The sequence below is a fragment of the Lepus europaeus genome, chromosome 9 (assembly GCF_033115175.1).
Source record: "Lepus europaeus isolate LE1 chromosome 9, mLepTim1.pri, whole genome shotgun sequence".
Lineage (NCBI taxonomy): Eukaryota > Metazoa > Chordata > Mammalia > Lagomorpha > Leporidae > Lepus > Lepus europaeus.
In genome coordinates, this window is record NC_084835.1 from 25,664,741 (window position 1) to 25,691,797 (window position 27,057).

A 27,057-nucleotide genomic window follows, 5' to 3' on the forward strand; every position below is an offset into this window, starting at 1 on the left:
CTGGGCCAGATGGGAGCAAGGAACCAGGAACTCCATCTGGTTCTCCCATGTGGTGTCAGGGGCCAAGTACTTGGGCCATCTTCTACACTTTCTCAAGAGCATCAGCAAGGAACTGGATCAGTGACAGCACCAGCACTCAAACTGGAGCTCTGATACAAGATGCTGATCATGCAAGCCATGGTTTCACCTGCTGCAACATATTCCTATACCCTGGATTTTTTATTCATGTGGTTTTTTTTGCTCTAGTGGCAATTTTTTAAAAGCTCATTAAATTTTTTTTTTTTTTTTTTTTTTTTTTGACAGGCAGAGTGGATAGTGAGAGAGAGAGAGACAGAGAGAAAGGTCTTCCTTTTTGCCGCTGGTTCACTCTCCAATGGCCACTGCGGCCGGCGCATCGCGCTGATCCGAAGCCAGGAGCCAGGTGCTTTTTCCTGGTCTCCCATACGGGTGCAGGGCCCAAGGACTTGGGTCATCCTCCACTGCCTTCCCGGGCCATAGCAGAGAGCTGGCCTGGAAGAGGGGCAACCGGGATAGAATCCGGTGCCCCGACTGGGACTAGAACCCGGTGTGCCAGCGCCGCAAGGCGGAGGATTAGCCTGTTAAGCCACGGCGCCGGCCATGCTCATTAAAAATTTATTAATTATCTGTTATGTGGCAGACATTTTTGATAGGCATAGTGATGAATGAGGAGGACTGAATTCCTGCCCTCAAGGAGCCACATTCTACAAGGAAAGACAGATGGCAAGTAAAGAATCAACTTTTGGTTTTGTTTTTATTCTTAGAGTTGTATTTCCTTTCTTTATTTCATTAATTTATTCTTTATTGTTTCCTCCATACTACTTACTTGGGTTTAATTTAATGTTCTTATGATTTATTTAAAATTTACTGTTTGAAAGACAGAGACAGACCTATTGTCTGGTTCACTGCCCAAATGCCCACAACAGCTGGGGCTGGACCAGGCCAAAGCCAGGAGCCTGGAACTCCAGCTGGGTCTCCCACAGGGGTGTTAGGGAACCAACTATGTAGAGCGTTGCCTGCTGCCTTCCAGAGTGTGCATTAGCAGTAAGCTGGAACTGGGGGCAAAGTCAGGGCTTGGCCCTAGGCATCTGATGTGGAATGTGGGCATTCCAAGCAGTACGTTAAACACTGCACCAAATACCTGTACCTCTCCAGTTTTTTGAGAAGAAAATTTATATAATTGATTTTCATTTTTTAATCTTTTTTAAATATGTTCATTTAAGGCATGAATTTTACTGTATAACTTTAGCAATATCATAATTTTTTTTCAAATAATTATTTTATTTATTTGAAAGTCAGAGTTACACACAGGGAGAAAGAGAAAGAGAGAGAGGTCTTCCATTCTGCTTGTTCATTCCCCAAATGACCGCAATGTCCAGAACTGAGCTGATCCAAAGCCAGGAGCCGGGAGCTTCCTCCAGGTCTCCCACGCAGGTACAGGGGCCCAAGGACTTGGGCCATCTTCCACTGCTTTCCCAGGCCACAACAGAGAGCTGGATCGGAAGAGGAGCAGCTGGGACTAGAACCGGTGCCCATATGGGATGCTGGTGCTGCAGGTTGGGGCTTTAAGCCACTACGCCACAGCGCTGGCCTAATATCATATGTTTTTTAAAAATAGCTTTATTGTATGTAAAAAAATTTTTTTTAAAGTTTAACAGGCAAGGCATTCAGCACAGCAGGTAAGTGGCTGCTTGAGATGCTTTCATCCCATATTGGAGCCTGAGTTTGAGTCCTGAGTTTTACACTGAGAGTTTAACTTCCTGATAATATGCACCCTGGGAGGCAGCAAGTGATGGCTCAAGTACTTGAGTCCCTGCCACTCATGAAGGAAACCCAGATCGATTTCTGGGCTCCTGGTTTTGGCTTGACCCAACCCTGGCTATTGCAGGCATTTTCAAATAAAAGTGAAAATAAACAAATGATTGATGTATGTTATCTCTTCTTTAAAAATGAAATTTATTTTGTTCATTTGAAAGGGTGAGAGAGAGAGATTTCCCATCTGCTGGTTCATTTCCCAAATGCCCAAAACAGCTGGGCAAACCAGGAGCCTAGTACTCAGTCCAGATCTCCCACAGGGGTGGCAGGAACTCAGCTACCAGTGTTATCATCACTGCCTCCCTGGGTGCGCATTAGCAGGAAGCTGTAGTTGAGAAGGACATGAGACGCAAACCCAGGCACTGTGATGTGGGAGTGGGTGTCCACAGCAGTGTCTTAATCACTTGGCCAAATACCTCCCCCCGACTACTGTAATTATATTTTCATTTTACCTGTTCTAGAATTTCATATAAATTAAATTATACAATACATGTTCTCTTGTGTGTGTCGTCTTCTGCTGAGAGTAACATCTTTGACATTCATCTGTGCTTGTGTGTGTTTAGTTTGTTCCTTTATAGTCCTGAGTGGTATTTCGATTGTATAAATAAATATACTCAAACTTGTTTATCCATTCGCTTGTGGATGGATGTTTGACCCCTATGAATAAAGCCACTTTGAACATTCTTGTAAAGGTGATTTGTTGTTTGCTTTAAAATTAAGTTATATTTTTATTGCTCTTGACTAAAATACCAGTAAATGAATTCCTGGGCCATATAATAGATTTTCCAAAGTGATTGTACCACTTTAAACTCCTGCCAGCAGTGTAGGAGAGTTTTGTTTGCCTTCCTCCCCCCCCCCCCCCCCCCCCCCCCCGTAATCCGTGTCAGCACTTGGTATGGTCAGTTTTTAAAATTCTAGTCATTCAGGCCAGCACTGTGTGGCTCAGTGGGTTAACGCCCTGGCCTGAAGTGCCGGCATCCCATATGGGCGCCGGTTCAAGACCTGGCTGTTCTACTTCCTGTCCAGCTCTCTGCTATGACCTGGGAAAGCAGTAGAAGATGGCCCAAGTCCTTGGACCCCTGCACCCACATGGGAGACCCGGAAGAAGCTCCTGGCTTCTGGCTTAGGATCTGTGCAGCTCTGGCTGTGGCGGCCATTTGGGGAGTGAACCATCAGATGGAAGACGTCTCTCTCTCTCTCTCTCTCTCTGCCTCTCCTCTCTCTGACTTTCAAATAAATAAATGAATCTTTAAAAAAAAATTGCAGTCATTCTAGTGAGGTTCAATGGCATCTCATTATAGTTTATAAAAAAAAAAAGATTTATTTATTTATTTATTAGAGAAGCAGAGAGAGAGAGAGGTCTTCCATCTGATTGTTCACTCCCCAGATGGCCACAAAGGCTGGAGCTGTGCCAATCTGAAGCCAGGAGCCAGGAGCTTCCTCAGGGTCTCACATGCAGGTTCAGGGGCCCAAGAACATGGGCCATCTTCTGCTGCTTTCCCAGGCCATAGCAGAGAGCTGGATCGGAAGTAGAGCAGCCGGGTCTCGAACTAGCACCCATATGGGATGCGGGCACTGCAGGCGGCAGTTTTATCTGCTATGCCACAGCACTAGCCCCTCGTTATAGTTTAAATTTGCATTTCCTTAAAGATACTGAGCATCTTTTCATATGTTCGTGATCATTTTTATGTCTCTTTATAAAGTATTTGTCCCATTTTGCCTTTTTTATTATACTGTCTATCATCTTACTGAATTGTAAGAACTTTTAAAATATATTGATACAAGTCTTTTGTTAAATATGTGTACGGCTAATGTTTTTGCCAAAACTGTGATTTAGCTATTTTTTGTTAGTGTTTTTTGTTTGTTTTGTGTGTGTGTGTGTGTGTTTGAAAGAGGGAGAAAGAGACAGAGATAAAGAGCAATCCTCTGTCCTCTGGTTCTGCAAATGACTGCAACCGCCAGAGCTGGGCCGGATTGAAGCCAGAAGCTAGGAACTCCATCCAGTTCTCCACACGGGTGACAGGAACCCAAGTATATCATTTACTGCCTCCGAGGCACACTAACCAGAAGCTGGATTCGAAGCATTCTGATATGGAATCTGGGTGTCCCAAGTGGCAACTTAACCTCCTGTGCCACAATGCCTGCCCAAAAATGCCTACTTTTGCAGAACAGAAATTTCCTTTCTTTCGTTCGTTCGTTCGTTCGTTCGTTCGTTTTGAAAGTCAGAGTTAGAGAGGGAGAGACAGAGAGAGAGATCATCCATCCAGTGGTTCACTCCCCAGATGACTATGACTGGGACTTCGCAAGCCCAAAGCCAGGAGACAGGAGCTTCATCTGGGTCTCTCAGTTGGCTGCTCAAGTCCTGGGGCCATCTTCTGCTATTTTTCCATGTGTATTAGCAGGGAGCTGGATCAAAAGTAAAACATATGGGACTTGAATTGGCACCTATTTGGAATGCCAGCATTTCAGACAGCAGCTTAACCCTCTGTGCTACAACGCAGGCCCCCAAAAGTTCTCAATTTTATTGAAGCACACTATCAATTTTTTCTTCTTGTGGTTTGAGCTTTTTGTTTAAGTACCCTAAAGTAACCAATATTTTCTATTGGAAATTTTTTAGTTTTTAGGTTCTTTATCCATTTTCAATGATTCTTTCTGTTTGAAGTGGAATTTGGTGAGAATTGAACTTCATTGTTTTTCTATATGGATATCAATTGAAAATGGTTATCCAAGCACTGTGTATTAGAGAGGTTATCCTTTCCACACTGAATTACTTTGGTACCTCCAAAAAGAATCTGTTGACCAAAGCAGTATAAGATGGTCCAAATCCTTGGGCTCCTACACCCATGTGGAAGACCTAGAAGAAGCTTCCAGCTCCTGGCTTCTGATCAACCCAGATCCAGCCATTGCAGCCATTTGAGAAGTGAACCAGCATCCTTGGGCCCTGCATCCGCATAGGAGACCAGGAGAAGCACCTGGCTCCTGGCTTCGGATCAGCGTGGTGCGCCGGCCGCAGCGGCCATTGGAGGGTGAACCAGCGGCAAAAAGGAAGACCTTTCTCTTTGTCTCTCTCTCTCACTATCTACTCTGCCTGTCAAAAAAAAAAAAAAAAAAAAAGAGAAGCAAACCAGCAAATGGAAGACTTCATTTCTCTCATTCCTCTCTCTCTCTCTCTCTGCCTCTGCCTCCCTATAACTTTGCCTTTCAAATAAACAAATAAATCCTAAAAAAAAAGAAAAAAAAAAACTTGAGCAAGAAACAAAAACCCAAATACCATTAAAAAAAAAATAGAATCTATTATCGCCGGCACTGTGGTGTAGTGGTTGAGGCTTCCACCTGCAGTGCTGGCATCCCATATAGGTGCTGGTTTGTGTCCCGGCTGCTCCACTTCCAATCTAGCTCTCTGCTATGGGCTAGGTAAGCAGCAGAAGATGGCCCAATACTGTTAGAAGATGGTCAATACTGTTAGGTTCATTCTCTCAAAACTGATCTAAAGAGTTCACACAATCCCAATTAAAATCCCAAGTTGGTATTTACATAGAAACTGAGTCAAATTTTTTATGAATACAAAAATTTCTAGAATAATCAAAAGAATTTTGAAACAAACAAACAAATTAGGAATTTCTACACTACCTCATCCAAACCACAATAATTATGGTTATGCACAAGGACAGACAAAGAATCATAAGGACAAAATAGAGTCGAAATCTGAACACACATCTATGGTCAATAGATTTTCTTTCTTTTTTTTTTTTTTTTAAGATTTCTTTCTTTATTTGAAAGTCAGAGCTACACAGAGAGAGGAGAGGCAGAGAGAGAGAGAGGGAGGGAAGGAGAGAGAGGTCTTCCATCAGATGGTTCACTCCCCAATTGGCCTCAACGGTTGGAACTGTGCCAATCTGAAGCCAGGAGCCAGGAGCTTCATCTGGGACTCCCATGTGGGTTACAGGGGCCCAAGTATTTGGGCCATCCTCCACTGTTTTTCCCAGGCCATGAGCTGGATCAGAAGTGGAGCAGCCAGGATATGAACCTGTGCCCATATGAGATGCTATCATCATAGGCAGCAGCTTTATCCACTCTGCTACAACACTAGCCCTGACTCTTCTATTCTCTGAACATAGCATATCTCCATTTATTAAGGTCCTTTTAAATTTATCTCAGTAATATTTTGGATACTTGAGACTTGCTGGTCTCTCATTACATTGCAGTGCTGCAGCTGCACTAGCAAACAGTGGAAGCCGTATTGCCTTTTTTGATCTAGCCTTATCATTTATGCCTTAAGCCCACCTAGATTTAAGGGAAAAAATCCACTTTTTTTTTAAAATTTTATTTATTTATTTTGACAGGCAGAGTGGACAGTGAGAGAGAGACAGAGAGAAAGGTCTTCCTTTTGCCGTTGGTTCACCTTCCAATGGCCGCCCTGGTAGGCGCGCTGCGGCCAGCGCACCGCGCTGATCCGATGGCAGGAGCCAGGTACTTATCCTGGTCTCCCATGGGGTGCAGGGCCCAAGGACTTGGGCCATCTCCACTGCACTCCCTGGCCACAGCAGAGATCTGGCCTGGAAGAGGGGCAACCGGGACAGGATCGGTGCCCCAACCGGGACTAGAACCCGGTGTGCCGGCGCCGCAAGGCGGAGGATTAGCCTAGTGAGCCGTGGTGCCGGCCGAAAATCCACTTTTTAATTGGTGGAATGTCAAGGTCATACTCTAGAACAATGCATAAGACAGATAATATTGTTGGATTCATCTTTGGGAAAAAGTCTGCCGCATTTCACCTTCTGGCAATAGTAACATTCCTTCTACTAGAGAAATACACTGCCCTCAAAATCTCATCTCATTACAACATCAACTCTAAGTCCAGGATTTTATTGCCTAACTCAAATCCATGTGTATGTATGGCCCTAATATATAATAGTTTGGTTCTAATCACTGTGTACAGTTTTGTTTTTTTATTTTGAAAGTTTTGTGTGTAAAGAGCCAAGTTTTCTGCCCTTCCACTTACACAAAATGTTGAGACAGGAAAAGATACTTTAATTCCAAAAATGAGTAAAGAATGGGAGAAGAGATGATAGACATCAGTTATTTATCCATAGCAATTCTGAAATCCTAAGCTGAACACATTTTGCCAGTCCTTGATTAGAACTCAATATTATTTACTGGGACTGATTGTCTAGGGCCTTTGGATCTGTCCTGGGGTCTTATTTCTGCCCCCTGAATAATCCTTCCTTTTCACAAAAAGTAGCTGTGGTTATGGCTGAATAATTATCTCTTCCTACTACCTCTAGAAATTTGAGCATCCAAAACTGTTTTTCATTTTGTGTCTATCCTTTTCAGTTGACACCAATGCAATCCCATTATAAACTTGTTCATCCATATGTAACCACTTCATGAGAGCTATATCCACAAATCTCTTTGAGATAATCTCCTTTTTAATTGACTTTTGTGGAAGGTTTCTATGAGATAATACTCTGAAACTTTTTCTAAGCCCTGTTGTTTTACTGGTAGGCATACCCTTAAGATCTGTAGAAGGACTTTTATCTGTTTGAAAGGTTCTATGAGACACTGTCTTAAGATTTCTGAGATTGGGGCTGGCACTGTGGTTCAGCAGGTTAAATTGCTGCCTGCAGTGCTGGCATCCTTTATGGGCACCAGTTTGAGTACCAGCTGCTCCACTTCCAATCCAGCTCCCTGCTAATGCTCCTGGGAAAGTGATGGAAGACATCCCAAGTGCTTGGGCCCTTGCACCTATGTGGGAGACCCAGATGAAGCTTCTGGCTCCTGGCTTTGGCTGACGTAGTTGTTTAGGGAGTGAACCAGTGGAAGATTCCCCACCCCCCTTTCTGTGACTCTGACTTTTAAATAAAATAAATAGATCTTTTTAAGATAAAGATTTCTGAGATTGTAACAAAGGACTTTGAATGCTTACCTGGGTTTGATCTCCATTTTCCATGTTACTGCCATTGACAAGGTTGCTAAACTTACATAGTGTTGTGTGCCTCTTTTCTTTCAGTTTATGACATTTTCCTTTAAGCCTTTGCCAGTAATCTTCTTGAGGAACAAGGACCTCAATCCAGGTCTCCCAGGTCTGCACCATGTGGGTGCCAGGGACCCAGGTATTTGAGCTGTCACCACTGCCTCCCAGGGTTTGTTGTTAGCAGATCACTGGAGTCAGGAACTGAGGCAGGTATCAAAACCAGAACTCCACTGTGGGATACAAGTGTCAAAACCAGCATCTTAACTGCTAGTCAAACACCTGTGCTATGTGATATATTTTGGAGATAAGCTGTTACATGCTTACAGATTTGGTATTGCTATATTTTCCTTTTTTATTGACCACCCTTGTCATTATGAAACATCCCTTTTTATTTCTAGTATTTTTTTACCCTAAAGTATGTTTTATCAATATTAGTAAAGATATACCAGCGTCTGGTTAATATTTGTTAGTGTTTATATATTTACTTTTACTTTTTTTCTCTTTTTAAAGAATCTTATTTGAGAGTCAGAGAGAGAAACAGAGACAGAATTACCATACACTGATTTACTACCCAAATGCCTGTAGTGGCCGATGGTGGGACAGGGCTGAATCTAGAGCCAGGACCTCAACTGAGTATCCCACATGTGTATTAGGAACCCAGTTACTTGAGCCATTATTACTGCCTCCCAGGGTCTAAATCGGCAGGAATCTGGAGTCAGAACCCAGAGCCAGAAATCAAACCCAGGTACTCCAGTGTGGGATGTAGACATCTTAACTGCTAAGCTAAATACCTGCCACTCACCCCTCTACCCCCTAAAAAACAATCAAAAAAAATTTTTTTTTGAAAAGTATAGAGACAGAATTTCCATCTGCTTGTTCATTCCCCAGATGCATGTAGTTAGGCAAAGCTGGGCCAGGCCAAAAGCCAGGAGCCTGCAACTCAGCCTGGGTCTCCCACGTGGGTGTCAGGGACCCAAGTACTTGAGCCATCATCTGCTGCCTCCTAAGGGGCACATTAGCAAGTAGTTGGAATAGCAGAACAGGGGCCGGTGCTGTGGTGCAGCGGGTTAACGCCCTGGCCTGAAGCGCCAGCATCCCATACGGGTGCCGGTTCTGGTCCTGGCTGCTCCTCTTCCGATCCAGCTCTTTGCTATGACCTGGGAAAGCAGTAGAAGATGGCCCAAGTCCCTGGGCCACTGCACCTCTGTGGGAGACCCGGAAGAAGCTCCTGGCTCTTGGCTTTGGATTGGCGCAGCTCCAGTCATTGCGGTCATCTAGGGAGTGAACCAGCAGATGGAAGACCTCTCTCTCTGTCTCTACCTCTCTCTCTGTAACTCTGTCTTTCAAATAAATAAAATAAATCTTTAAAAAAAAAAAAAAAAAGGACAGACAGGACTTGAACCAGGCACTGCAAATGGAACTTGGGTATCTCAAGTGGCAACTTAACAGCTGCACCAAACTCCTGCTCCAACTTTTTATTATTTTGTCACTTGCTAGGATCAGATAATTGAGTTTTATTCTTTTTTAAAAATCCAATCTGGAGCCAGCATTGGCACAGCAGGTTGTCATTGCCTGTAATGCTGGCATACTATAATGAGTGCTGAGTTGCATCCTGGCTGTTCTACTTCCAATCCAGCTGTCTGCTAATGGCCTGGGAAAAGCAGCAGCAGATGGCCGAAGTACTTGGGCCACTGACATCCATGTGGGAGACTTGGAACAACCTTCTTCTTCTTCTTCTTTTTTTTTTTTTTTTAAGGTTTATTTATTTATTTGGAAGTCAGAGTTACAGAGAGAGAGGAGAAGTAGAGAGAGAGAGGTCTTCCATCCGATGGTTCACTCCCCAATTGGCCCCAACAGCTGGAGCTGCGCCAATCCGAAGCCAGGAGCGAGGAGCTTCTTCCAGATCTCCCACATGGGTTCAGGGGCCCAAGCACTTGGGCCATCCTCTGCTGCTTTCCCAAGCCATAGCAGAGAGCTGGATCGGAAGTGGAGCATCCAGGACTAGAACCGGCCCATCTGGGATGCTGGCACTCCTGTGCCACAGCGCCAGGCCCTGGAGCAGCCTTCTTGCTTCTGGCTTCATCCTGGCCCAGCCTTGACTGTTTTGTCAGTGTGGGGAGTGAACCAGCAGATGGAGGATCTGTCTCTATCTCTCCTCCTCTCTCTGGAACTCTCAATTTCAAATAAATAAGAAAATCTTCAAAAAAAATTCACTCTGACCGTGTGAATTCTTAAAATTGGAATCATTAAGGCTGGCCCCCCGGCTCAATAGGCTAATCCTCTGCCTTGCGGCGCTGGCACACCAGGTTCTAGTCCTGGTTGGGGTGCCGGATTCTGTCCCGGTTGCCCCTCTTCCAGGCCAGCTCTCTGCTGTGGCCCAGGAGTGCAGTGGAGGATGGCCCTAGTGCTTGGGCCCTGCACTCCATGGGAGACCAGGAGAAGCACCTGGCTCCTGCCTTGGGATCAGTGCGGTGCACCGGCCACAGCGCGCTGGCTGTGGCGGCCATTGGAAGGTGAACCAACGGCAAGGGAAGACCCTTCTCTCTGTCTCTCTCACTGTCCACTCTGCCTGTCAAAAAAGAAAAAAAAATTGGAATCATTAATCTATTTATATTTAATGTAATTACTGATAGAGTTGTGTTAAAGTTTTTATCATCTTAGTGTTGTTTTTCTATCTCATCTTTGTTCTTAATGTTTTTGCCTTCCTTTGGATTAATCAAACTGATATTTTTTTTTAAGATTTTATTTTTTTAAAGATTTTATTTATTTTATTTGAGAGTTAGAGTTAAAGACAGTACGAGGGAGAGGCAGAGAGAAAGGTCTTCCCTCTGTTGGTTCACTCCTCAAATGGCCTCATCGGCCAGAGCTGCGCCAATCCAAAGCCAGGAGCCAGACATTTCTTCCTGGTCTCCCACATAGGAGCAGGAGCCCAAGGTCCTGGGCCATCTTCTCCTGCTTTCCCAGGCCACAGCAGAGAGCTAGACTGGAAGTGGAGCAGCCAGGACTAGAACCGGCCCCCACATGGTATGCTGGCACCGCAGGTGGAGGATTAACCTACTACACCACAGTGCCAGCCCCCAAACTGATATTTTTAAAAAGATTTATTTATTTATTTAGAGTTACAGACAGAGAGGTCTTCCATCTGCTGGTTAACTCCCCAAATGGCTGCAATGGCTGGAGCTGGGCTGATCTGAAGCTCCTGGCTCCCATGTGGGTGCAAGGGCCTAAGCACTTGGGCCATTTTCTACTGCTTTCCCAGGCCATAGCAGAGAGCTGGACTAGAACCTGTGCCCATATGGAATGCTGGTGCTGCAGGTGGAGGCTTAGCCTACTACGTCACAGTGCCAACTCCAGTCAAACTGATTTATTTTTAAAAGTGATTCCATTTCCTCCCTACTGGCTTGTTCGTTACATAATCTTTTTAGTGATTATCCTAGATTATATTATGCATCCTTGTCTTATATAAGATTCTGGTTTTGTTTTGTTTTTTTAAGATTTATTTATTTGAAAGAGTTATACAGAGAGAGGGAGAGAGAGAGAGAGAGAGGTCTTCCATCTGCTGGCTCACTCCCCAGATGGCCGCAATGGCCGGAGCTGCATCGATCCGAAGCCAGGAGCTTTCTCTGGGTCTCCCACGTGGGTGCAGGAGCCCAAGGACTTGAGCCATCTTCTACTACTATCCTGAGGGCCATAGCAGAGAGCTGGATTGGAAGAGGTGCAACCGGGACTAGAACTGGCGCCCATATGGGATGCCGGCGCTTCAGGCCATGCGTTAACCTGCTGGGCCAGAGCACTGGCCCCAAGATTCTGTTTTGATTTGTTCTCAAACCACATCCTAATAAAGGACCTTAGAACATTTTAATATCTACCTCTTTCCTGTCTTTTATGTTTTTGTTCCCATGTGTTTTTAGTTTTACATATATTTTATTTAAAAAAATTATTTGAGAGTCAGAGATAACAGAGAAAGAGAGAGCATTTGTATTCCTATCTCTGGTTCACTGTCCAAATGCCCATAATAACCAGGTCTGGACCTGAGCCTTGAGTCAGGAACTAGGAACTCAGTTTATATTGTCTATGTGGTTTGCAGGAACCCAGTTACTTAAGCCATCACTACTGCCTCCAAGGGTCTGTGTTAGCAAGATGCTTGAGTCAGGAGCCAGAGCCAGATATTGAGCATGTATTCCAATGTAGGATGCTGTCATTTTTCTTTTGTTTTGTTTTTAAGGGTTTATTTATTTATTTGAAAGCCAGAGTGACTGAGAAGGTGAGACAAGAGAAAGAGACCTTCAGTCTACTGATTGATTCCCCTATTGGCTGCAACAGCTACAGCTAGGCCAGGCTAAAGCCAGGAGCTAGAAACTCTGGGTTTCCCACATGAGTGGCAGGAGCCCAAGTACATGGGCCATTTTCTGTTACTTTCCCAGGTGCATTAGCAGGGAGCTCCATTGGAAGCAGAGCAGAGAGGACTTGAATCAGTGCTCTGATAGGGATGCAGGTGTCTATTTTAAATGTCACAAAACATTGTTGTTCTTATGTTGTCAGGATTCTTTTAATTTTTCCACATATTTGATCTTTTTGTTATTCTTTGTTCCTCTTTTTTTCTTTAAGATTTATTTATTTATTTGAAAGAATTACATAGAGAGAGGGAGAGACACAGAGAGAGAAACAGATCTTGCATCCACTGGTTCACTCCCCAGATGGCTGCAGTGGCTGGGGCTGGGGCAGGCTGAGCCAGGAGCCAGGAGATTCTTTGGGGTCTCACATGTGAGTGGCAGGAGCCCAAGTACTTGGGCCATCTTCACCTGCCTTTCCCAGGCCATTAGCGGGGAGCTGGATTGGAAGTAGAGCAACTGGGACATGAACTGGCTCCCATATGGGATACCGGTGTTGCAGGCGGTAGCTTTACCTGCTATGCCCCAATACCAATCCTCATTTGTGTTTTCTAAGAATATTTGCTTTTTATCTGAAGAACTCCCTGTAATATTAATTTTAGTGTAAGTTTCCTGGCACTAACTCAAGTTCTGTGCTTGTTTGAAGATTTCTTTGTCTTGATTTTTGAAGGATATAGTACTCGTACAAAATTCTAGATTGCTAGTTATTTTCTAACAATACTAGAAAATTTCCACTGTTTTGCATCTTTCATGGGTCAAACATCTGTTGTCATTACTTTGTGATCCTTGAAGGGAATGTATTTTCACCCATCTGTGACTGCTTGTAAGATTTTTTGTTGTTGTTGTTACTGATTTTCAACAGTTTTGCTATAATTTCCCCAGCAATAGTTTTATTTATCCCACCTGGTATTCACAGAATTTCACTTCTTTTCTTTCTTTTTTTTTTTTTTTAAGATTTATTTATTTATTTGAGAGGCAGAGTTACAGAGAGAGGGAGAGACAGACAGAAAACTCTTCTATCTGCTGATTCACTCCCCAAATGGCCACCACGGCTGGAGCTTCTTCCAGGCCTCCCAAATAGGTGCAGGGGCCCAAGCACTTGGACCATCTTCCCCTACTTTCCCAAGCCATCCACAGAGAGCTGGATTGGAAGTAGAGCAGCTGGGACTTGAACTGGCATCCATATGGGATGCCAGCACTGCAGGCAAGAGGCTTAACCTACTATGCCACTATGCCGGCCCCCACAAAGTTTCTTGATTCTATACATGTTGTTTCTACAGTTTCTCTTTGATTCCATTTTTATGTATTTAATTTCTGGTGACTGTCAGGAAAGAAGAAACAGAGTATGAAGCCACAGCCAGACCAGGTGTATTCAGAAGAATAAAGCCTGGGAGGGGCTCCTTCCCTCTGGAATGCATGGCAGAGAGTAGCCAGTGAACACACAGCAGAGACAGAGCACCTTCCCTTAAGGACTAGTGGTTTATATAGTTCAACTTGGCAGGAAAGGGTTTGGGGGTCTGAGCTAAAGCTGGGCTGCCAAGAGAGAGCTTGGGCTAGTTCTAAAGGTCCTGTGAGAGTACGGTGTGAACTGGGAGGGGTGTGGGCTGAGGTTGAGGCTGAACTTGGGCTGAGCTGCCGAGTTGTGGGGAGAGAGCTTGGGAGGAGTGGGGAGAGCTCAGGCTGATAGCTGGACTCTTCAGATAGTGGTGTGTCCAGCAGTCCAGGCAGGGTGAGGCAGGTTAAGGCAGGGTGAAACTGTATTAGCCAGACAGAGAAATGAGGGCCTATTTTCTTGTGCCTTTTGAACAATTTTTCTCCCCCTATTTATATACTTTCTTACCCAAATCAACAATGATTCTGGTTCTGTTGTCTGTTTTTCCCTCTTAGTTTTTGGTAATTTAGTTTTATCTCTTGGCACTTCTAGTAATTTTCCATTGGACATGGTATATAAAAACTATAGGACTGTGTAGTTTAGAACGGGTTTCCTTTTCCTCTTTTAGTCAGAGTAGATCTCATCTCCTTAATCCGGTTGGACAGAGCTGAATAGAGGTTGGATTATAAGGCATTTTCTACTTCTGTGCTCCTAGAATGTAATAACATCCAGAGGATCCAACCAAGAGCCTCAGTGTTCCCTGGGGCCATCGGCTCCTGTGGCTCCTACATTCTAATCCTTGTTTCCTTTATGCACTGGATTTGCATAAATACCTGTTCTGCTTGACGCTGGTATTATTTTTAGTTTTGTAGCCTCCTATTTCACTCAGCTTTGAGATGCAGCAAATGACCTGAGCTGAAAATGGACTGAGTTTTGGCTCAGTTCTGCCTATCTTTTGTCACCAGAATTGTTGTACCTTGTGTCTCCAGCTTTTGTTTCTTTAGCCTGATGACACTGTCAAGCTCTCTTGTGCCTTAAAAAGATCCGTGTGTTTAAGTGGCTTAGAATCTCAGCTTCTTGCAGGTTTCTCTGAAATCTTGCCCCACCCTGATTGTTTCATCATCTCTTCAATGCCTTCAAGGGATTTTGTTTTGTTTTTAATTTGAAAGTGAATTTCTAGTGATTTTGGTACAAGCATTGGTTTGCTCCAAGTTATCCCTTTTTTAGTTTGTAGGCAGTAGCACTAACTCAGATTTTTTTTTTCTTTTTTAATTTTATTTAAACTAACCCAGCTTTTAAAAAATAGATAGTTTTGGGGCCGGCATTGTGGCATAGCGGGTAAAGCTGCCGCCTGATGTGCCGGCGCCCGGCATCCCATTTGGGCGCCGGTTCTAGTCCCAGCTACTCCTCTTCTCTTCCGATCCAGCTCTCTGCTATGGCCTGGAAAAGCAGTTGAAGATGGCCGGAGTCCTTAGGCCCCTGCACCCATGTGGGAGACCCAGAGGAGGCTCCTGGTTCCTGGCTTCAGATCAGCGCAGCTTCGGCTGTTGTGGCGAATTGGGGAGTAAACCAGCGGATGAAAGACCTCTCTCTTTCTTTCTCTCTGCCTCTCCTTCTCTCTCTGTGTAACTCTCAGTTTCAAATAAGTAATAAATGAATCTTTAAAAATATATATAGTTTTTATTTGTTCAGTTCACAAACTAATAAAATTCAGTATTCTAGTGTGTAATTCAGTGATTTTTTTTAAAAAGTATATTCAGTTGTAGATTCATCACCACTGTCTAATTCCAGAAAATTTTTATCACCACAGAAAGAAACCTCATTACTCATAAGCAATCACCCCCTCGTCCCAGTGCCTGGCAACCACTAAACTACTTTTTTTCTCTACAGATTCTTCTGTTCTAGGCATTTTGTATAAATGGAATCAAACAATCTGTGGCTTTTTCCCTTAGCATAATGACTAAGCCAACTTCTTTTGTGTTTTTAGTAAAATACAAGGATACGTTAAAAAGTTTATGGATTAAAAAGATTTTTATGGAAAATGCATATTATGAAAAAACCATCTGTGGATTTCAAAAATTCTGTACCAAAATAAACTTATCTTTTAATCCCATTTTCCATGAGTTTTTTGAGGTACTCTCATATACATAGCATAAAATGACCATTTTAATCATTTTAAAGTGTATAGTCAAGTAGCACCAAGAACATTTACATTATTATGCCATCATCACCACATTTTATCGTTCATCCATTAATGAACATTTGAGTTGTTTATAATGCTGCTATGGACATTGGTGTACAATATCTGTTAGAGTTTCTACTTCCAGTTCTTTTGGTTCTATACCTGGAAGTGGAACTGCTAGATCAGAGGCATAGCTACATCTCTCTTTTTTGAAGACCCTTCCTTCCTACTGTTTTTCACAGCAGCTGTGTCACTTTACATTCTCACCAAAGTGTGTATGCGCTCGTTTCTCCATGTCTACAACAATACTAGTTTGTTGTTTTCTCCTGCAAGGCAACTTTTAAATTAGTCTTTAAAAAATTCTTGTAGGACCTTGAAGCTTATAAGTTGCTAGCATCGTAATTTAGTATTGCTAGCAATGCCTAAATTTCTAACTTTGAATAAATCATATGTTCATGGCACCCACTCTACCTTTTATTCTTTTTCCCTCTTTTTTTTTTAAATTTAAATTTTAATTTTATTTTTTTTTTGACAGGCAGAGTGGACAGTAGAGGGAGACAGAGAGAAAGGTCTTCCTTTTTGCCATTGGTTCACCCTCCAATGGCCGCAGCCGTAGGCGCGCTGCGGCCGGCGCACTGCGCCGTTCCGATGGCAGGAACCAGGTGCTTCTCCTGGTCTCCCATGGGGTGCAGGGCCCAAGCACTTGGGCCATCCTCCACTGCACACCCTGGCCACAGCAGAGAGCTGGCCTGGAAGAGGGGCAACCGGGACAGGATCGGTGCCCCGACCGGGACTAGAACCCGGTGTGCCGGCGCCGCAAGGCGGAGGATTAGCCTATTAAGCCATGGCGCTGGCTTTCTTTTTCCCTCTTTTTCCAAACTTATCTTCAGTATCTGACACCTAGAGAATTGGGGATATACAAGATGGAGATGAAGCCTTTCTTCAGTTTCTTGAGCTCCACTGTCCCTTCTGTCACAAAACTTTTGTATGTTTACTCTGCAGGAAATGTGATTGTTCTTTTTTTTTTTTTGACAGGCAGAGTGGATAGTGAGAGAGAGAGACAGAGAGAAAGGTCTTCCTTTTTGCCATTGGTTCACTCTCCAATGGCTGCTGCGGCCAGCGCATCGTGCTGATCCGAAGCCAGGAGCCAGGTGCTTCTCCTGGTCTCCCATGCGGGTGCAGGGCCCAAGAACTTGGGCCATCCTCCACTGCCTTCCCGGGCCATAGCAGAGAGCTGGCCTGGAAGAGGGGCCACCGGAATAGAATCCAGCACCCCAACCGGGACTAGAACCCGGTTTGCCGGCACCGCAAGGCAGAGGATTAGCCTGTTAAGCCACGGCGCTGGCCGTGATTGTTCTTTTCACATAATTATCTTATGCTTAGCCTTTAGATCTGTACTCAATCATCATTTCTTCCTGCTTTTCTAACTCTTCTCACTCAATAATTTCCCTCTATGATATTCTCTCTCTTTTTTTTTTTTTTGCCAGGCAGAGTAGATAGTGAGAGAGAGAGACACAGAGAAAGGTCTTCCTTTTTGCCGTTGGTTCACCCTCCAATGGCCGCTGCAGACGGCGCATCGCGCTGACCCGAAGCCAGGAGCCAGGTGCTTCTCCTGGTCTCCCTTGCGGGTGCAGGGCCCAAGAACTTGGGCCATCCTCCACTGCCTTCCCGGGCCATAGCAGAGAGCTGGCCTGGAAGAGGGGCAACCGGGATAGAATCCGGCGCCCCAACCGGGACTAGAACCTGGTGTGCCAGCGCCGCAAGGCGGAGGATTAGCCTGTTAAGCCACGGCGCCAGCTAATGATATTCTCTTAACACCTGATTTTACTTTGGTTTATCACAAGAGTACTTTCATAGTTGTATCCCTGTTGTAGACATGTTTTGCTCTTTTAAAGAGTGGGTAGACAGAACTTTATAAGGGTGGTGATCACCAAACATTGACAAAGTAAATATAAAATCTCAAAAGAAAAGCAAGAGAATGGAAGAAGCAAAAATTTAAATACTTCTCTGGAGTGAGACTGTGGGGAAATTATTGTGTATATGTTGCTGATGGCAATGCTATAAGTCAGTTTAGCCTCTCTGGGTAACATACTGATTGAACATAACTAATCCACTGGTTGGCAAACTAAAGCCAGCAAGACAAATTTAATCCACCAACTATTTCTGTTTTCCATTTTTTAAAACTGTAGTAAAATAATGTGTAAGTTTTATTTTCTTAATCATTTCTAAGTATGCAGTCCCGTAGTATTAAGTACATTCATATTTTTTAAAAAGATTTTATTTATTTGAGAGGTACAGAGAGAGAGGAGAGTCAGAGATGAAGGTCTTCTATCTGGTGGTTTACTACCCAAATGGCCACCACTGCCAGAGCTGGGCTGATCTGAAGCCAGGAGCCAGGATCCTCCTCCTGGTCTCTCATGCGGATGCAGGGCCTCACGCACTTGGGCTATCTTCTACTTCTTTCCCAGGCTGGATCATATTTATATTTATATTTATATTTATATTTATATTTATATTTTTGTAAGCCATGCATACCATCCAACTCCAGACTCTTCATCTCACGCACAACTGAAACTCTATACCCATTAAACAGTAACTCCCCAGTCTTCCCTTTCCTCATGTAATATTTATCTTTTTGACATTTATTCATAGCATAATTTCCTCAGTGTTCATCAATGTTATAGCAAATGGCAAAATTTCCTTCCTTTTTAAGGCTGAGTATGATTTCATTTTGTGTATACACACACACACACAAACACACACATACATACACACACCACCTTTTGCTTTATCCATTTATCTGCTGAGTTGCTTCCATATTTAAAATTTTTACCTTTTTGCAAAAGAAAGAGTGAGTCTCCATCTGCCACTCGTTCACTGCCCAAATGACCCTAATTGCCAGAGGTGTTCCAGGCCGAAACTGGGAGGCAGGAACTGAAATCAGGTCTTCAAGGTGGTGGCAGTGACCCAACCATGTGAGCTGTTTCCCTGTTAACTCCCAGGGTCTGCGGTCACAGGAAGTTGGAATTGGAAATGGAGCCAGGACTTGAATCCAGGCATTCTAACTGCTAAGCCACATACCCTGAGTCCCTGTGTTGCTTCCAAATTTTAGCTATTATGACTAATGCTGCTATGAATAAGAGTGTTCAAATACTTATTGAAGACTTTGCTCTCAATTCTTTTGGTTATGTACCACTATGGTTTGAATTTGTCCCCTAAAGTTCATGTGTTGAGATCTTAATCCCCAGTGTAAGTGTTGAGAGGTAGAACTTTTAAGGGATGATTGCTCAAGTGGTTGGGTCCCTGCCACCCAAGTGAGATACCTGCTGTTATCAATGAATTAATACTACTATCATGGGATTGGGTTAGTTATCTCAGGAGTGAATTTCTGATAAAAAGGATGAGTTTATCCTCCTTCCCTCTTGTGTGTTTTCTCTGTCTCTGTTTCTCTGTCTCTCTGTTTTTCTTGCATGCCTGCTCTCGTAGTTTCTTGCCCTTCTGTCTTCTGCCATGGCTTGACACAGCAAGAAGGCCCTAGCCAGATGCCAGCACCTTGATGTTGGACTTCTCTGCCTCCACAACTGTGAGAAATAAATTTCTTTTCTTTATAAATTACCTAGTCTTTGGTATTCTGTTACACCAAAGTGAATTGCTGGATTATATGGTTCTATTTTTGCTTTTTGAGGAAAACACCATACTATTTCCCATTGTACTATACTGATGTACATTTCTGCCAACAGGGCACAAGGGTTCCAGTTTCTCCATATGCTTGTCAACACTCATTATTTTCTGTTGTCTTTTTTTCTCCCCCCATATTAACCCTCCTGGTGGTGTGAGATAGTACCTCATTGTAGTTTTGTTTTACATTTCCCTAAGGATTAGTGACATTGAGCATCTTTTCTTGTGTTTATTTGGCCACTTTTATTTTTTGGAGAAATGTGCATGCTAGTCCTTTACCCATTTTTCTAAATCACAGGCTTTTTTGTTTGGTTTTTGTTTGTTGAATTTTGGAGTTCTTTATATATTCTGCTTATTATTACTTGGGTATATGACTTGTAAATATTTTCTGTCAGTGCATGTATTGCCTTTTTATTCTGCTGAAGTACAAAGTTTTAAATTTTCACAAAGTATGAATTATCTAGTTTTTCTTTTGTTCCCTGTGTGTTTGCATATCATAGTCTAGAAATAATTGCCAAATCCAATGTAAAGAAACTTTGTCCTTTCTTTTTCTAACAATTTTATAGTTTTAAGTCTTAAATTTGGATCATACATCCATTTGAGTTAATTTTTAGAAGAATTTCATTCTGCATATCCAGTTTTCCCAGTACCACTGAAGAGACTGTCCTTCTCTGTTGAATAATCTTGGCACCCTTGTTGAAAATCATTTGAGCATATCTACAAAGGGTTTATTTTCGTGCTATTATGCTGGTCTTTATGCCAGTACCAGCCTGTTTGACTAATGTAGTTATGTAGTTAAGTTTGAGTGTGTGAGTCTTCCCACTTTATTCCTTTTAAAAATTATTTCTGCAAACAAAGTTTTATTGGGACACAGCCATATTCTTTTGCTTGTTTATGTGTGCTCTTGAGTTGCAGCAGCAATGTCGAGTAGCTGTGACTGAAACCTTATAATCTGAAGTATTATCTAGTTCTTTGCAGAACAAAATTGTTGCTCTCTGAAAATTAAAACTCATTACTCTAGCTGTAGTGGATTGTACCACAAATAAGTAAATCAAAAAGAAAAATAGGAGTGAGTGTTGTGGCACAGTGGGTTAGGCCATAGCTTGGGACATCTACAGCCTGTATTGGAGTGTCGAGGTTCAAGTCCCACCACCACATCAAAGCCAGCTTCTTGCTGTTACACACCTTGGGAAGCAACAAATCATGATTCAAGTGCCTGAGCCCCTTTCACCCACATGAGAGAACTGGATGGAGTTCCTGGCTCCTGGCCTGCCCTAGCTGTTGCAGGCATTTGGGGAGTAAACTAGAAGCTGGAAGATACCTCTCTAGTGCTTTGTGCTTGTGCCCTCATTGAATGAAATGTACAAATTTTTCTTCTTTCAAAGCTACTGGTTTGTTCAATCACATTTGTGGTAGTGCTGTTCATAACTCATTCCCAAGGAGCTTATGTAAGTGTTCTTTGGTGTTTATATAACTGGTCATTACTGCTCACTGCTGGCTCACGTGAAGGAGAAAGTTCAGGGGTATTTGCACCCAGATCTGCTTCTGTGATCTGAATGAGGGTAGTAATAGTCATTAACTTGCAAGCCTTGCCAATACAAATTTACATTTGTTGTCTGTCAAAGCACATGTTGCTTTACCTACTTGTTGAACTTTTTCTCCTTTTTCTTAGTGGCTGTTGGTGAGTTATATTACAGAATTTGAGAAGGACTACTACTTTTTTTTTTTTAAGATGTATTTATTTATTTGAAAGGTAGAATTACAGAGAGGCAGAGGCAGAGAGAAAAAGAGAGATCTTCAATTCACTAGTTCACTCCCCAGATGACCACAGTGGCCAGAGCTGGGCCGATCCAAAGCCAGGAGCCAGGAGCTTCTTCTGGGTCTTCCATGTGGGTTCAGGAGCCCAAGGACTTGGGCCTTCTGCTGCTGCTTTCCCAGGCCATAGCAGAGAGCTGGATTGGAAGTGGAGCAGCTAGGACTTAAACCGGTGCCCATAGGGGATGCCGGCACTGCAGGCAGCGGCTTTACCCGCTATGCCACAGCACCGGCCCTGAGGGTTACTTCTTGAAAGTTAAATTATTTAGCTTAAGTTGTAAATTTATGTGATTAATAGCCAGAAGGCCAAAATGGCCTATAGTGTAAAGTTAACTTTTATCTTAGGGAAAATTTATTTATAGAAGTTTTGAGGTTGGCGCCGTGGCTCAATAGGCTAATCCTCTGCCTTGCGGCGCCGGCACACCGGGTTCTAGTCCCAGTCGGGGCGCCGGATTCTGACCCGGTTGCTCTTCTTCCAGTCCAGCTCTCTGCTGTGGCCTGGGAAGGCAGTGGAGGATGGCCCAAGTTCTTGGGCCCTGCACCCGCATGGGAGACCTGGAGAGGCACCTGGTTCCTGGCTTCGGATCAGCGTGGTGCGCCGGCGCCAGTGGCCATTGGGGGGTGAACCAACCGAAAAAGGAAGACCTTTCTCTCTGTCTCTCTCTCTCACTGTCTACTCTGCCTGTAAAAAAAAAAAAAAGTAGTTTATTAGAGGCATGGTATATATTATGTTATGTAAAAACAAGAAACTTCCTGATAGGTATTGTGAAACAGCAGTGAAGCACCTGTAAAAGGCTGACTTTCATGACAATGAACTATAAATATGAATATATCTATAACAAAAGCTCTTTAATAAGCAAAAGTTAGTTGTTGAACCCAGCAGGCAAGGATTCATTCAAGGAATACTGGTTGCTAAGGAGCTGATACAGACCTGTATCCTCTGTGTAAAAAAAAGTAGGGAACCTGTATCTGAACTAAGTATGCATGAGAATTCTGTGTCCTGCGTCTGATCATGTTAAAATTGCTGCTGCATTTGGCCACATTCAGCCCTCTGCGGGTCAAAGGGGTTTGCTGCCAGGCCTCATAACTTGGAATTAGTGGATCTGTCTGGGCTGTTGAAAGGCCAGCAAGTTCTGTTCTTTCTCCTCCTGGGATCAGCCTACTCTGAGATGCAGAAGCCAGACAAGGAAATAAGACAGTTGCCTATAAGTTCACACCACCCGACAGATCAATTTTAAACCCCTTGACCTGCCCTTCAAGATCTGCTGTCCATACTCTGACTCTGTCTTCTCTGCCTGCTTTCTAACCTTCCTTCCAACTGTTCCTCCAAATGGTTGCTCAACAAATTTGCTTGTGAAATAAACAAAACAAAATAAAAAAGGACATGGAGAATTTCAAAGGTCACAGAACTAGACCAGAGGACCCAACAACACATTAAGTGGAAGTGGGCCAATCCAGCCCCCAGTGTAGTTAGTGTATAGGCCAAGCTGCAGTATTGGTGGAAGTGGTCATTTAGCAACAGACACCCGCTCTTGAGAGTCTGCTTTCCAGCTACCTATTTGTTCGAAAGGAAGAATTTGATGACCACCTCTTTTAGGAGACAAAAATTTAGGAAATTTAGGACAGTGAGTTAGGAGGAGGAAGGTGACAGCAATATTTTGTGAAATGTTAGCTTTTGGGAGAAGAAGTGCTGCTTAAAGGAATGATAGTTCTTTTCAAAGAAAACAGAATTGCTAACCTTTCTTCCTGTAGTATTTCAGATGGAAATTAGAGAGGACTGAAGAGGATAGAGAATTTGGGAGAGCAACTGGTCAAGCTTGGACCTCTACTTTGAAGCTTCTCTTTCTTTCTTTTTTTTTTTCTTTTCTTTTTTTTATTTCATAAATGTGAATTTACAAAGTGCAACTTTTGTATTGTTGTAGCTTCCCCCCCAAGAAGCTTCTCTTTCAATTCTCTTGTTTGACTGAACACATAAGCAGTAGTACCTTGCTTCCTCTGAACAATAGAACCTGTCCCTGAGCTGAGGCTCCCACTGCATCATTAGAGTTTCCTTGCCACCCTGCGCTCTGGCCTCTTTGGGAGGCCTTTTCTAAAAGGCCTACTACAGATCTGTTGGTAATAGAGCCACATTTCAACCTCTTGCAAGTCTTTTTTTTTTTTTGCATTTTCGTTGTTTATTTGACAGGTAGAGTTAAAGACGGTAAGAGAGAGAGACAGAGACAGAAAGAAAGGTCTTCCTTCCATTGGTTCACTCCCCAAATGGCTGCTATGACTGGTGCTGCGCCGATCAGGAGCCAGGTGCTCCCTGGTCTCCCATGCGGGTGCAGGGGCCCAAGTACTTGGGCCATCCTCCACTGCCCTCCCAGGCCATAGCAGAGAGCTGGACTGGAAGAGGAGCAACCGGGACTAGAACCTGGTGCCCATATGGGATGCTGTCGCCGCAGGTGGAGGATTAACCAAGTGAGCCACGGCTCTGGGCCCTCTTGCAGGTCTTAATGGTATGGCAATATCTCATCAATGAGCATTCCTTGACTGATACCCTCCTGGGCCATTCCCCTGTTGATCTTCAAAAAGCAAAGGTTACCTGAAATCTCCAGTTTATCTTGATATGAGGGCCAAGGAAGGTGCTTCCAGTGCTACTGCAGAGGAATCAATCTCCTGGGCTCACTCACCCATATTTTAGCCAATATTGAACTGCACATGTTTTTTCCAGCCATTCTTTCTTAACACTGTATTTCTTTTGCTTATGCTCCTAGAATATTCTTTATTTCTTTACTAGCTAGTGCCTACAGATGAAACCTAGATCTTAACGTTTCCTAAGGAAGCACCTCAGTGCCAAACACTAAGTAAAGCTAGATTGTTGTTCTTTCCCCAACTGTTGTCATAGTTAGGCAGTTATCACACTGCATATTATGTGTATCTCTGTGTGGTCCATCCTGCTGTGCCATGGCACAGGGCCTGGTGTACAGCAGTTGCTCGAATGTGTATTAGGCTAAACTGAAAGCAGAGAGCAGAAGAGACAAGTTACTAGCTTGTGATAGTTTCACATGGAGAAGTTTAAAACAAAGGTGTTGGGGGAAAGAAAGAATTTAAAACGAAGGTATAGTCTATAACTTTATGAGTGTATAACAATCACTTTGTGATAAAATGCAATTTGTACATGTTATTTCAGCTTCTGCCTTTGCTTCCTTATTTCTGATGTTTGTAAAATTATTTTGTTTAATTTTTATTTTCATTTTTATTTGAAAGGCAGATCCCCTTGGTGGTGGTTCACATCCTGAAAATCCCACAAAGCCAGGGTTGGGCCAAGTTGAAGCCAGGAGCCCAGAACTCCATCCAGGTTTCCCGCATGGGTGGCAGACCCCCAAGTACTTGAACCATCATCTGCTGCCTCCCAGGACTTGCTTGGTAGGAAGCTAGGGGAGCCAGCACCGTGGCACAGTATGTTAATCCTCCACCTGCGGTGCCAGCATCCCATATGGGCACCGGTTCTAGCCCTGGCTGCCCCTCTTCCAATCCTGCTCTCTGCTGTGGCCTGGGAGGGCACTGGAGGATGACCCAAGTGCCTGGGCCTCTGTACCCACATGGGAGACTGGGAGGAGGTTGCTGGCTCCTGGCTTCAGATCGGTGCAGCCATTTGGGGAGTGACCCAGCAGACGGAGGTCCTTTCTCTCTGTCTCTCACTCTGTCTGTAACTCTTCCACTCAAGTAAATAAATAAAAATTAAAAAACAAAAAAAAAAACAAACAAACAAAAAAAACGGTAGGAAGCTGGGATTGGAAGCAGAGCCAGGCACTCCAGTATGGGATGCAGGTGACTAAATTGCACCTAACACCAGTTCCTTATTTCTGATTTTTGATTAGGATGTAAATTGCGGTTTGAGGTCTTCACAGAAATAAATATTGCTACCTAGTATAGCTGACCAAGGTCCAAGAGCTTTGTGTGCTCTGTGTTTTAGTTCTTTATTTGGGCTATCTTAGATAGTCATCGCCACAACCCTTTGACGTCACTGTTGTTATTTCATTTTTATAACTGATGAACAGAAAGGTAAAATGGGGACAGAACTGAGGTTCACAACCCAGCAGTCTGGCCCTAGTGTCCAAACTGAACCCTTAGGCCCTGTTATCTCTAAGGAAACATTAGTTTCCAACTCTATGCCATTCTAGAACCCGTGGTCGATATGAAAGGGACCATAGAAGCCTGGAATGAATAGGACAAGGAAGAGGCCATACTGAGCTATGTAGAAGATGATCAATAGTAGGAAGTCTAGGACACTCCTGATTCCTTGACTGGGATACTGATGGTGAAAACAGCCTAATCGTTGCTTACTAGTGATGCCTTAGTACAGAGGGTGATGATTCATCATCTTTCTTTTGGCTTAGGTACAGTAACTTACTGGTTCACTTGTTAAGACTTACAGCAACCCCATCTCTCTTTACCAAAGCCTCTAGGCTTAAATATTTCTTACTGTATAGATTCTTTTAAGTCCATACTAATATAAAAAGAGTGCTGAATAATTAAATAAGAGGGACAGATATCCTTTACAGAGAAATTCCTAGTAATAAATGTGAAAGAAAAGAGATAGAGAACCACCATTAGAATATTATACTTCTTCCGGGAAATGGAGCTTGATTCTCTTCTCCCTGAATGTGGGTTGGGCTTATTGGTTTGCTTCTAATGAATAAAATATGGAAAGAGAAAACACAGTAATTTAAAGTAAAACACAGTAATTTAAAGTCGAGAATCCTTACAAATAACCAAGTGATTCAAGTGCATAAATAATGTTGATGGCAGGTATCCTTGATGTGATGAGAAGGGCACTTCACCTCTGTGATGTTCCAGAAAAACTTAACGCCAGTTCAGTCTTGAGAAGACATCAGACAAATCCAAATTGGAGAATAGTTTAGAGAACATCTGACCAGAGTCTGGTATTTCATGGACTCTAGAAAAGCGTCAAGATCATGAGAGATAAGAATAGACTGCCGCTATTTAAGGGAGACTAAGGGGACATGACAGCTAAATGCAATATAGTATCTTGGATGGGATCCTAAAATAAAAAAAGGACGTTAGTTGAAAACCAAATAAAATCTATAGTTTAGTTTAAAGGAAGCAAAAAGCCACCAAAAACACAGACCAGCTGGGTTCTTCCTGCCTCAGAGCCAGTTGGCATTGTCAAGAGCACCTCAGATCTGGCATTTATGTTCTAGTGTTGAATTCCTCTTAACTTTGGGAAAAACCTTTTGGTTGTGTACTACCTGTATCTGAGGGGCTTTAGTGGATGTGGGGCATCAGCAAGATGGGGAGAGGGCTGTGCACATAGATCTTACTCCAACCCTGGTCTTTACTGGTGTTTGATGTCACAAATGACATTTCCTCTGCCAGAAATCTCTTCCCTTCCCTCCATCTCCTCTGAGATACTACGTTTAGATACTCTGCTTAGCCTTCTGAGCCTACTTGCATTTTACCTCCTGTATAATTCCTTTGTGATTGTTGTATAAAGTAGCATCTGTCATATTCCTATGATTTTAACAATTATTCTTGGTTTAGCTAATTATCTTTGGCTGAAAAAAAGGTATTAAACCTTTAACTTCTTTAGGTCTGTCGACCTGCCCATTCTGTGATATTTAGTATATCTTGCCATGTCATGTCTGTGTTTATATATGGCCTGTCTTCCGAAATAGAACACAAACTCCTTACAGTGAAGGAGTCTTTTAACAAACATCTCTTGAGGCTTCTAGGACAGTGCTTGCCCCAGTGTAAGCCCTCATCAGATGGTTGGCAAGTTGAGTGAGTGAATGCTGTAAGACAAACAAGG

General features: G+C 43.3%; 1 protein-coding gene across 2 annotated transcripts in view; it reads left to right on the forward strand.

The window, feature by feature from the left end:
* RAD54L2 (RAD54 like 2) overlaps positions 1-27,057 on the forward strand; it is a 134,305-nt gene that overhangs the window by 72,629 nt on the left and 34,619 nt on the right. The gene's annotated exons all lie outside the window — the stretch shown is intronic.